At 38.9% G+C, this 13,612-nt stretch overlaps 1 long non-coding RNA gene across 2 annotated transcripts in view; it reads right to left on the minus strand.

Annotated features, from left to right (window-relative positions):
- Positions 1-9,449: 9,449 nt before the first annotated feature.
- LOC143644662 (uncharacterized) overlaps positions 9,450-13,612 on the minus strand; it is a 164,366-nt gene continuing 160,203 nt past the window's right edge. For both annotated transcript variants that reach the window (XR_013156812.1, XR_013156814.1), the window contains exon 3: positions 9,450-9,579. This is a non-coding gene — a long non-coding RNA (uncharacterized LOC143644662). The remainder of the gene's footprint in view (positions 9,580-13,612) is intronic.

Below are 13,612 nucleotides of genomic sequence, written 5' to 3' on the forward strand. Positions count from 1 at the left end.
CACCTCAATTCCAATCCCTCAGAAATTGCAATTTTTAACATCAAGTTGTCCTTTCTAGCCTTTTTACCAATGACCTAGAATAGCCACCAGCCCTGCACCTATTTTTATCATTTGTGCTTGTCTTCAATGCACGTTTTGTCTGTGTCCACAAGCTCCGCTCAAATTGCTGTTTTAGAAGCTGTTTGAGGTAAGGTTAGGGGGAGGAGGAGAGAAGAATGGGTAATTTATATAAAGCAACAAAGTAAAAGAACTTTACTTTTGTTTTGTCATTGATAATATGCCTCCCTCCTTTCCCCTGTAAAACCCTTTTCCTTACATTCCACCCACCCAACTCACTTCACACTTTTTGTACCTGAGATGAAAAGGGGGGGTAGGCAGGATGGCAGATTTACAGCTGCGGTGAAAATGTTCAGGGTCAAATTATATACTCTTACGGTAAGGAGAGGGGAGTTGGGGGGGGCAGGGTGTGGGGGGGGAACGGTTTTAACAATTCCTAAGGCAGGCTTTAGCCCTGGCAGACTAGCCTGCGTCATGATAATACAATTTTGTATGTTAAACAACAGATGTCAAACAGAAGAAAGAGATGAGGGCTTTGCTTTTCTTCTCCTGTGGACCCTGTTCCCCCAAAGCAGCCATTTTTTCAGTTGCCATGACAGTGGTAATAGGAGTTTATCATTTTCCCATGCCTGCTGCATGCTAATGTGGAATCAATTCATGAATGTTATCTGGTTAGGCTAAGAAAGGGCCCAAACCTCAATCTGCAATTGTGCTGCAGATGTAGAGGTTAACATCGTCCTTCGCTTGCCCCTCACCCCCCCATCCTCAGCTCCCAGTATATAGAACAATTTATGTAAAGCAGAAGTTCTTATGTGTCTGTCTATTAACATATCAGTTACAATCAGCCACTGAACTACTGATGTTCTGTGCACGTATTGACAAAGCAAGTTGACCACTGATTGTTTTTAAGAGAAGTTGTAAAGAACAAAGAATCATCCAGATGCATTATGCGTATATAAAAACAGTTCCACTCTTTTGTCCTTAAGCAGTAACCTGACTTTCAAAACATGGGACCCGTTTACACACTGAGACTAGAGGAAGAAAGTGCCATTGAGAAATACTAAAACTGAGGAAAGTCAACTTTTTTCTAAAAAGAACATTTTCTTTCAATGGACAAAGATGATGTAGAAACCAAGAAAAGTCATAACATTTGGAAGGACTCATTATTCTTAGGATGAAGGAATTTTATTCTTAAAAAAACATATACGAAGGAAAAATGGAAACGCAGATAAATTCGGTTGGTGGATATATGTAAGAGTCTTATGTTATTCTGGGTACTTTTTATAATTATAAAAGGATATATGAATCTAAATCTTTCCGTTAGATCTTCAAATAACAGTGAAACATTGGTGGCAGCAAATGAAAAAGAAGGAAAAAAAGAATAAACAATGTAGCAGCACAGAAGCAAAATTAAACCTCAGAGTGATTTATAGCATACTTAGGTTTATTTCCCTCTTAATTTCTAACAGAATGTGGTGATGGTTTGTCAGTTTGGTGTTTGCTTTTTTATTTTCCTTCCTAATCCCTTAAAAAAATTCTCACATCAATTGACCACTAAAATGATGACTTCAAATTGTTGATAGATTTTATTCTCTGCAATAGAAAAACCAGTTGCGTTTATTTGCATTGTCATCCTTATTTTTTAGGCATCTGGCACATTTTATTCCTTTTTTTGTTATTTTGAGTTCTTTTATCATTATCTGCAGGAAGCAGCATTAGCATGCTGCAGATAAGAGGGCAGATCCAGATGTGCATATCAAAGGATGAACAGCTACTTATTAAAAAAAACTTTTCTTTTTAAGCCAAGCTTCTGTTCAAAGGAATAATAAAGCCTATGGCGTTAGTGACAAACTGGTAATTCAATGCCTTGTCACCGCCATGCATTGGAATGAAAAAAAAACAGGCAGGTCAAAGAAATTGGTAAGGTCCACATTTTAGAAAGTTGAAAAGGCAGAACTAGTGTAAAAGTTCATCTTCCCTGGCCGTCTGCATTTATATCCTGCTGTGTTTATTCACTGTTTTCTAGGGGAAATGAAGGAGCCACAAATGGGCTCATTGTTATGATTAATGATGAATTTTGAATCACCAACATTTTTTTAGAAGAGCGAAATACGTTTACATTGAAAGCATCTGATCTCAATTCCCTCTGCTTGAGCTTCCTCTGTGCTTTTTAAAGATATGCTCAATAATGCATTAGACAGCAGACATGTAAGAGTCAAGCCTTGCAATAGTTTTTAAAGTAAAGCTAACTGTCCCCTTTATTGTTATTTTTCATTTGATGTCGAGTCACCCCCTCCTCGTTGGTGAGGCATCTACACACATAAATGCACATACCTACACATATGCATGCATAAATGTACATATCCACACATATATTGTGTTTTCTTTTTTTTAAATTAATGGTGTCATACCATACACAAGCTTCCTTTGGCTAACTTGGTAAGCATAAGTCTGCCTCATTCTTTTTTTTCTATATACATAGTAATGCATGACACATACCATAATGTATATAACCACCTCCTTTTGGTGGTCAAGTAAGTTGTTTCCAGTTTTTGCTATGTAAACAATGATGTGATAAACAATCTCATATGTTATTTTTGTGTGTGCCTGTCCTCAATTCTTTTGCCATAATACTGTTTCATTTTACTTGATATTGTTTCATTTTCACTGTGGTCTAAAATATATTTCTTTTAGTAACTGGGGAAGTTATAAATCTATATGTGTTAACCCGAAATAAATTAGACTTAAAACTATAATAAATTAGTCTCCCACTTTCTCGTAGACTTAAGATTTCAGAGAAGTGTATTGTAAATCAATTCCAAGGACAATTGGCTTCACTTTTGTTCTTGTGTTCCCAAGCCTAATTCTACAACTGATTAAAGAAATGACCTTGCTTGGTACCAAGTTAGTACATGGATTCTTTTTAAAGTTAGCAATCTGAGTTTTAAATTTGTATGTGAGCCTATCATTAGAAAGTTTTTAAAAGCTGTTACTAGCCCTCCTATTTTGTAAATAAGCAGACAATGAGATCAAGAAACTTTGCCTTGGGCATATATCTTCTAAATCAATTTTATCATAAAAGCTTTAATGTTCTAAATCTTATCAACATATACTTAGGAATCTCTACTGATGCATTATCTATAGTAGTAAAAGTGACTACAGATTAGTGGAGATTTCTTCAAAGAATATGGCATGGCACAAAAGAAAAAAAATGCCATTAAAATTAAAATAAACAAATGAGAAATCACACACATCCCCATATATATATTCCGACAACAGAGATGCTTGCTGTATTATTAATTGAAAAAGCCCCATTTCAAATCTACATGTGTTATGTAATCAAAGTGTGGATGGACAGATGGATGGAATTCTATTAATAGGAGTCATCTCCAAAGAATGGAAGGAGTGAGGATAAGGAGGGGGATGTTAGGTATTTACATATTTTCATACCAGCTGTTTACAACGGGCAAATAAATATTTTCTCATTAAAAAAACATTATGGCAAGCTGTCTCAAAGACTGGAAGATAGACGGTTACAAAATTTAAACTAGTTGATTTTTTTTAAAAAGAATACTCACGAATAAACATAAAATTATCTGACATTTTAAATTATTGTTTAATTTAACTTTCTATGGGTATATATTCACATTGTCAAAAAGTCTAAAACTAAGAAATGACTGGGAAAAATAAAATCTCCCTTTTAACCCTATCTCCCAGAATTAAATTTCCCTCCCTAGGGGAAATCACTATTACCATTTCTATATGCTGGTCCCTAGATATATTTTGAGCACATCCCAGGAAATGTGTATATATACACACGTAAATAATAAGTTGGTGCATACAAGGAAATGTAAAAATATTCTTTTGTCTTTTTTTCCTTACAAGTGGTGGCCTGCTAATGAAAGTAGTCTTTATTTCACTTAGCACAATTCTTTGTAAACAGCTAGACATGACTAACCACCATGCCAGAAGCCTCCTGGGCTTTATTTGACTATTTCTGAATAAAAAATAACTTGATCAATGATTTTGAAGACATATTCAAAGTGAGCTTGGATTCAAAATGGTCATGGTCAAGGGCTAAGGGCATTTCAGATGTGAAGGCAGTGAGGGGCTGACATGAACCCAGACTTGACAACCAATTGGTCCTGGGCTCCCCTCCAGGCTTTACCACTTACTAGTTGTTTGAGCTCAAGCAAGTTCCCCTTGCTAAACCTCAATGTTCTTGTCTGTAAAATGGGCATAATCATAGTCTCAACCTCCCAGACTTGCAATTAAGGAAATAAAGTAAAATGCCTGCTTCGCACTTCACTGACTTAGTGAAGTCACTTCTCCCTACCTGTCTTTCTTGCTTGCCCACCACAACACTACATCACCTCCTACCATTTCAACAGAGATTGAAAGGGAGGAAAAGCAGTTTGCTTTTTCCCAGGAAACCCCAGACCAACATTTTTAAAAGTTGCATCATTCACCGAGAAAGAGAGAGAGACAGATGTATAAAGGAGGCAGGCAATTCATATTGCCAGAGCATCCCCCACTTGATTCTCAGTCTTACTCCACACACACTTTGAGTATTTGGCTAGACAGCTGGTTATGGCCCTCCAAGAACTGTGTGTTTATCCTGGTTAATGTCTGAGTAGATGGCTGGTTATTCATCTGTAAAACATGTTGCATTTGGAAATTACATTTAGAAAGGACTTCAGCAGTGTTTCTGAAATTGAGCATACATCAGAATCATCCAGAGGATTTATTCAACCCCAGGGTGCTGGGGCTCATCCCAAGAGTTTCTGATTTTATAAGTCCGGAATTTGCATAACAAGTTCCCAGGTGATGCTGATGTTTCTTCTCCAGGGACCTCACTTTGAGAACCTCAGCATTTCCATGGTAGGCTGAAGCCTGCACTCCAGCGGCAGGCTGCTTAGATTCACATCCTGATTTTGCCACTGACTGGTTGCTTAGCCTCTCCCAGCCTCAGCTTCCCTATCTGTAAAATGGGAATAATAGTAATACTAATACACAGAGAGATGATGTGAAGGTTTGGTGAGTTCATACACGTTTGCTTGTTCCACCAAAGTAACCAGACTCTCTTGTCTGTACCCTGGTGGTGCCTCTGACATGAGGCTCCGTATATTTAATCAAATGCCCTTCTCTACCATTCTTCTAGTAATAATAACAGCCAGGTTTTTATTGAATGCTTACTTGTGGTGAAATTATGCTTCCTCTCAAAGTGGACAAATTAGATTCCTGTCATTTTCTGCTTTAAAGGCATTATAACCTTTCTGTATACATACATATGTTATATTACATGTGAGTGTGTAATATATATATATATATATATGTATATATACACAGGCCAGGGTGTGTGTGTATTTTCTCTCTGTGTTACTTCTTTGACATAAGCCTAATATTATTGCAGTAGATTAAAGCTCATTTTACCATATAAATGCTTGTCTTTGAGGAATAACACATTGAGCCTTCTAAGTTTTACTCTAATGATTGGATTGTAATCAGTTTATTAGCTTAATTTTCCGAGGACAGAGCCCAGAGGGAATATATGATTCTGATTAGCGAGAGGAGGAGGGGAAACCAGAGAGAAAGGGGAGCCATTCACTGAAAGGGCCCCCTCTTTCCTCTCTGATCTCAGCTTGAGGTTCAGATGGCTAAGGACAGGGTATTTGGAGGTGGATTACATGTTTCCATCCACTTAGCGCTCTCCAGTCTTGAGCATGGTGTGCCAGCTTTCTCATCTGGAAACCGGGGTTAAAAATGGTAGTATCTACTTAAGAGGTTTTTTCTAAAATCTCATTCATACATCCATTCTGTCATTCTTTGTTTATCACTTACCATGGGCCAGGTATTGTCCTCGATGCTGGGGATAAAGAGTTAACAGAGTTCAACAAGTTCCCTGCTCTGAAGACCTCCAAGCTAATGTCTAGCTGGAGATGGGATTCAGAAGCAGACAGTAAAATCTGTAGTAAAATAAGGAACAAAGACAATGTTGACCAGCAGGAAGTGCCTTGAAGAAACTGTGATGGAGAGTAACTCTGGGGAAGGAGATGACTTTAGCCAAGGTGGTCAGGGAAGGCCTCCTGGAGGAGGTGGCATTGGCACTGAGTCTAAAGGCTGAGAGGAGCCTGCCAGCAGGCGGCCTAGGGAAAGAGCATATCAGGTAATGGGAACAACCAGTGCAGAGACCAAGGTGGTGAGAGCCAGATGGTAGAAGGCTTCAGTGCTAAGAGCAAGGGAGGGAAAGCAATTGGATGGTCTCAAGTAAGAAGTGATAGGATCTGACTGATGTCTGAAGAAGGGAATAGATTATAGTGAGGGGCAGGGGTGGAGGAGTGAAGATGGAAGCACGGAAACAAGTTGGGAGGTCACTGAGGTTGGTTCTAGGATTAAGGGAAGTAAATGTGGTAGAGGAGGCACTCAGCAAAGATGTCTTGGCTTTAGTCTCTGGCTAGTGCTTCCCGGCTGTGTGGTCACTAGTTCAGTCTGGTATCCCTGCCTCTCAAGCTGATACTGAGAAGATCCCAACCACCATTGTGATGCATTTCTTCACAGCATTCAGTCCCCCCCTATTTGCTCCCGGGTCCCTAAGAGGGGCAATGTAGAGTCACTGAAAGAACAGGGACTGGGAGTGAGGACACCAGGGGTGTCTGGTGCCAGAGCTGCTTCACGTGGACTCTTTGGGGTCTCAGTCTTCCCAGCTGTGCATGACTGGGCTGCTGACCACATGGTGGCTCTGACATTTAGTACACCTCTACAAGGAATTTTTCACCTGAATAGATTATACATTCACATGCTACAAAATTCACAAATACCAAAGGGTATACAGTAAAAAATAATTTTGTTTTCTTTCCCCCATGGTGCCCCAGCCACTTAGTTCTCCTTGCTGGAGACAATCCGTTCCTCATTTTCTTGTTTATCCTCACCGAGCTACCTCTTGCATACTCAGGAACATGCACATATGTAAGACTCTAGAAATGGAAAATACCATCACACCATTTTGCACCTTGCTTCAGCTCAAGAAAGGCTTCCCCATTGTTTTTGATAGCTGCATGATATTCTTCAGTATGAATGTGCCATAATTTCTTTGGCCAGTCCCTTACTGACAGACAGGCAATATTTGCCAAATTTAACCATGCCTTTTTAGCCTTTGACCTAGCCATTCCACTTTGAGGAATGTATCCAGCAGCTATTCTCACTGGTGTGAAAATGAATATGTATGTGCTTATAATTTCAAATAATGTTTACTATGCAATTAAATACATGCCACCTTTAAAGCATTTCTAGGCAACAGAAAATAAATTTATGAGAGATGTGAGACAGAATAGCCCAGTTATTTAAGAAGGGAGATTCCAAAATAATCCAGATTAGAATTTTAGCTTTCAGACTTCCTGGATAAACTCCTTTTGCTCTCTGAGTCTCAGTTAGTTGGTCCATGGAATGGGAACAGTCATGCCCGCCTCACAGGGTCACATGGGGGTTCCATATTGGGCAAGGTGCCTGCCACACATGCAGCATCAAGTTAGCAGTAGCTGGGATTACATTTACGAATAATAGGAAGTACTCATTCATATGACTTCGTTTTTATCTTTGTTTTGGATAAGGTATATCTGATAGATTCTCTGATATGGCATAGAGTCAGAATCCAGGAATGAGGAAATCGCCTTTCCACAACTTTCAAGAACATCAGAAATCTTCACCTTTTCCGCTAAAGCTAGGAGCCTGCATAACATGTCACATGTTAACAGGCTTGGGTTTTTGAGCTGTGATATCTACCTCCACGTTTCCTAAGGGGTTAAATGACCTCCAGATTTCATTTAAGTTTTCTATTATTCTCTTCTGAAAGGGACAATGGAGCTCTTGTTTGAACAGCTTTGGTGAGCCCAAAGGAAAAATTGGTCATTATGGGAAGCACAAAAGATTCGCTTTCCATACATTAGTTTGTCAATTGCTTCTTAAGGCAAAGTAGGATAGGAGTGTATGTGTGGTGGGGGAGAAAAAAAAGATTATTTTGGTCCATGGCTGGATGTCAATATTGACAGAAATAAATGGAATTTAATATCACATCTTTGCATAAAAAAAAGTCTGTGCGAGGAAGACATCCTTCTCAGTCTCCAGTTCTCCCTTCTGCCTTTAGCTGCCACTGCTCTGCATTAAGTTATGATTCTAGGCCATTTAGGAAACAAGATTGAGTGCAAAATACATGGAACTGACTTCACTAAAATTTTAGCTTCCCTTCTTCCCTCAAAATAAAACACACAAGAAAACTAAAAAACATGTGATAATTAAAGCTGTAAAGCACAGAAGGGACCCCAGTACTGTGTCAGTGGGGTTTTCTAATAATTTCCATCTCTGGTCCTATCAATTTTTATATCAAAAAGAACCAGGTATTAAAAGCTGAGTCTTTGTATGTAGATTTTATATTTCTATTTGAAAAGAAAAAAAATCCAACAAGAGCCTTGTCTATCTTCTGGAGGATAATTGTTCCTCCCAGAGCAAGCCCACTTAAAATTAATCCATTTCAAATGGTGGCTAACATTTTATAATATATAATGGGAAAAAGTGGTTTCAATGGAGCTTTGTCTTAAAAAATGAAAATGAAAAGTACAAAACCAAACTTATTTTAGTGTTGTTTTTATACAAATTCAGATCATAAGAGCAGCCTGAATCCATTCTGAGGATGTCCTTGAGAATCAATATTGTTTGTTCTTTTGTTTAGTGGAAGCAAACCTTATTTTCCTGGTGAAATTATAGGCTAGTATGATAGGTGTCTCTTCACTTTAACTTTCTGCTGTATCATAAAGAAAGTCAATTTTGTACTAAAAAAAAACCTGTGATTTTTAAAAATTATTCAGAAGCTTAATTTGTTTTCCCAAGAAACCCTTGCAATCTCATGTTGAAACCAGTCTTTCTCATCTTAGAAAAAAACATTTTATTATGGAAACTGTCAAATATGTACAAATTTAAGCAGACAAGTATATGAACTCCACATACCTCTCACTCAGCTTCAATAACTATCGACTCCAATCTCATTTCATCTCTGCCCCCCCCCCCATTCCCATCCCCCCATAGGACTTTGAGACAAACCCCAGACATCGTATCTTTTTATCTGGACACATTTCAGTCTGTGTCTCTAAAACATAAGGACTTTGATATGACCACCACATTAGCATCACACAATTCCTTGGTCATCAAATATCCAAGCGGTGTTCAAATTTCTAACTGTCTTACAAATATAATTAGTTTTTACAGTTTGCTTATTTCAAACAGAATCCAAATAAGGTCCCCCAAAATTGTATTGCCTAATATACTTTTTAAGTTTCTTTCAAGCTATTAATTCTCCCTCTATCTCTTTTATTTTTTCACTGTTGCAACTTATTTACCAAAGATAAAGCGTGCCTTTTTTATCCTTGTTAATGCCTCCTTCAGTCGTGTCCCATACAGCCACGATTGAGGTGGCTCCACACGTCACTTTCATTGACTTCATGAAATCCTGGTTTCTAAGGCTGTGTTTTCACTCTGCAAGTGAATGGACATTGCTTTATTAGACATTTGGGGAGAAAACACTGGACTGATGAAGTGTAAGTAGGGGCTGCTAGAAAGCAGAACGGGCTGGAGGGATGGGGACGCAAGAGACGGTGGCCGAGGCCATGGGAGGCCCTCCTTCCCCAGGTCCCAGGTGTGGGCTGGTGAGGGCCACCTGGGCAGATGCATCTCCCGCGACTGCGCCTGCTCCGCGGGGACAGCCGGCATCCAAACCCCGGGCTGTGCGGCATGGCCAGGCCTCGTCCCTTTGTCCCACGTCTGTAAGGCATCCCAGCTCCTGCGCCCCAGGCTCGACTGGCTGAAGCTCCCGGATCTCCAGGCAGCTTCTCCCTTGGCACTTGGCAGGTGCCGTGCCCGGTGCCCCTCCTAGCACGCATCTACCTGCACATCTCCATCTCCGAGTCTGTTTCCAGAAAACCTGACCTCCGATGGGAACATACTGAATGTAGTGAGAAGTTTCATCTTTTGATACTTCTGCTTCTCAATCTGAGTACCCTCCCAAGTGTGGAGACTTGATAGATAAATCTTGAAAATCGAGGGACTCTGCCACCCCTTGGGGTTACAGGTATAACTTCATAGTTAAAACATTTATAATTATACAGATGAAAGGGAAGCAACTTTTTTATAATCTTGTGATCATCATTTACCTTGAATAAGGACACCTTTATGCTTTCATGGATAAACTTTACGGGGAGTTTTACTTACACTTTTTGAGAAATTTAGATACTGAGAGCAAATAATTTGTGCCACTTGAAGATGGATCATTTTTGTGATTCCTGTTTTACTTTTTATTATGGTAACTTGTATATAACACAAAATGACCCGTTTTTAACAGTTTCATCTGTACAATTTGGTGGCATTCATCACAATTATATTTGCAATATAATCACGAAAATGAGCTACCATCGTCACCACCCATTACCAAAACTTTCACCACCCCAAACAGAAACTCTGCTCCCATTTAGCAATAAAAGTGGATCATTTTAATGACTTTTATCCATGAGCTTTTTTCTGCTCCCTTTGTTTCTAAACTTTTCCATGTCTTTGACTCCAGATGTTGGAGAAAGTAATATAAGGAACAGTTTCCTATTGCAGAGGTCTGGAAATTTCTGAGTGACCAGGGGGCACGGGGGGTGGGGGTGGGAGGTGGGGGGGAGGGACTCACAACTACTTTCAGAGACTAAAGCTTTATCGTCAAGTCAGAACAGGACTTTCTATAATTGCAGGTTCCCTAATGCTCTTGTCAGATGTCACTCATTTCCTCAGTGATTCTCATCTTAACTTCCATTTAAATCCAGTAACAAGGCAGGGGAGGGGGGAGTGCCACTTGAGGATAAGTGAGGGAGGGGGAGGTATAAATTTCCAAAATGCTGGAAAAGGCTTATAAATTTTGAAATTAATGAAATTATCTTACTTTCATTAATTTTTATTTCATACAGGGAGAATAGCTGTGTCCCCAAGAAGTAGACAAGAACGATTTTCTGTGTTTTGACTCCAGCTTTCCTACTGATTCTCTTTATAAAACCAGTTATGATTTCTTAAAACAAACAAACAAGCAAAACAGGTGATCAAATGAAATCTTTGAGAAATCATGGCCTCTGGGGTCACACATACCTGGGTTAGAAACCCAGTCTACTAATTACATGATTTGGAAATGCCATTCAACCTATCTGAGCCTAAACGTTATCTGTGTGAAGGGGTTAACAATAGAACCTACTGTCAATAGCTGCTCTTGAATTTTTATATAGTAGGGGCTTAGGGGCTGCAGTGTGGGCAAGGGGAGGGGGGAATGTCAGGGGACTTGTTCTGAAACTGCTTTTCCATAATAAGCTCCTTTTTTATACTTAAATTTTAAGTGTACTTGTAGCAGGTGGTGGGAGGGTTGAGTGGGAAAGGTTGAAAGAAATGGAGGAGAATGTTGTCAAGTCCCTCTAGGGCCCTTGGTGCCATTGCTGATTTTGGTGACAATTAAATGAGATGACATGTGCAAACCAACTGGCACATAATAATCAAAAGTAACTATTACTATTCATTATTGTCATGGCACTCTATATACTGTATATACACGATATACTGCTGTAATACAAATTAAGAATGCCAAGACATATTCGTGGGTGGGTATGTATAACTTAATTAATTGTTTTGAATAAGTGAAAAATTCACATGGCTCAAAATTTAAAAGGAAAAAGAGGCACAGAAGGGAATGAAGTCTCCATGTATCTCTACCCACAGAGAGACTAATTATACCCATCTCTTGTCTACTTCCAGAACTACTTTATGCACATGCAATCCATAGATATATCTATTATTTCTTTTTTCTTTTTCTTTCTCTCTTTTTCTTTTTTACAAATAGTAGCACATTGTACTACATTTTCTGCACATACAAACAGTATATCTTGATGCTTATTTCGTATCAGTACATAAGGAGTTTTTTCCTTCTTGTGCAGATGACAATCATTTGTTTAGCCAGTCCCTGACTGATGGGCATTTAGATTGCTTCCAATCTTTTGCTATCATAAATAAATGCTGAACTGATGATCGTTTTAACATAAGGGATTAGGTATTTGCTAGTGTGCAAGTATGTCTGTACAATAAGTTCCTAAAAGTAGAGTTATTTGTTCAAAGGGCTTATGTATTTGTAAATTTATGAATAAACATGAATGAGAGGGGCTTTTTAACCACTCTCTTGCCTGCACAGTGTGCTATCAAACTCTTAGGTCATTTGCCACTTTTCGAGTTTGCTAGCTGCCAAATGTGATATACCAGAAACAGAACAGCTTTTAAATTGGGTATTGCTAGTTTATAGTTCTAAACCTGCAAAAATGTCCAAATTAAAGCAAGGCTATAAAAATGTCCAATCTAAGACATCAGGGAAAGATGTCTTATTTCAAGAAGGCTGATGACATTCAGGATTTCTCTCTCAACTTTAAAGCGACATGGAGAATATGGCGAACATGACGAACGTGGCAATGTCTGCTGGCTTTCTCTCTGCGCTTCTTGTTTCATGATGCCACTATCTCAGTCTAGTTTTTTTGTGTATCTCTCATAAGGAGGAAGGTCGATGGCTTCTCATATGCTTACAAGAGAGTGGTATTTATTTTTCTGTGAACCATCATCTATAGCCTTTATCAATTTTTCTATTGGACTCTTGGCCTTTCTCTGATTGATTTTCAGGGATCTTTGTATCTTAGGGAAATCAGCATGATCTTGTAGGAGTTGCAGTTATTGTTTTCCTATTTTTGTCTTTTGACTTTGCTTCTGCTAGTTTCTTATTTTAGCATTTTTTGTCAAATATAATGTATACACAAAAAAGCAATAAATTTCAAAGCACATTTTAACAAGTAGTTATAGAACAGATTTCAAAATTTGATGTGGATTATAGTTCCACAATATCAAGTTTTTCCTTCTAGTTGTTCCAAAACACTGGAGACTAAAAGGAAATATCAATATCATGATAGTCAAATAGTTGTACTCATTTGTTAATTCTTCACTTCTCTGTTATAACTCCTCTTTCTCCTTTGATCCTTCTCTCAATCTTTAAGGATATTTAGGCTATGCCCAGTGTAACTTTTTCATGTTGGAGAGGGGTGTTGACAGTAAGGAATAGGGGAATGGAGCTGGCTGATGTTCTTGGAGAAACTGGCACCTTGGCTTTCAGGACTTACCTGGCCTAGGAACTGTCTCAAGTTCAAGATTAGGTTTCTGACAAGTAATCTTAGTGCATGCAACTTTTGCAGATTCTCTGATAGAGCCCTGGGTGCTCTTTCGGGTTACCAAGAATGATATTGGTTGGGGTTTGAGAAACCGTGGTAATTAGCAAAATCTAGCCGAAGCTTCTATAAGAGTGGCCTTCAAATAGCCTCTCCACTCTATTTGAACGCTTTTAGCCACTGATATATTATTTTATTGCATTTGCTTCCCCCTTTTTGGTCAGGAAGGTGTTGTTGATCCCCCCGTGTCAGGACCAGCCTCATCCCTGGGGGTTATGTCCCACGTTGCCAGGGAG

The sequence above is a fragment of the Tamandua tetradactyla genome, chromosome 1, assembly GCF_023851605.1.
Source record: "Tamandua tetradactyla isolate mTamTet1 chromosome 1, mTamTet1.pri, whole genome shotgun sequence".
Lineage (NCBI taxonomy): Eukaryota > Metazoa > Chordata > Mammalia > Pilosa > Myrmecophagidae > Tamandua > Tamandua tetradactyla.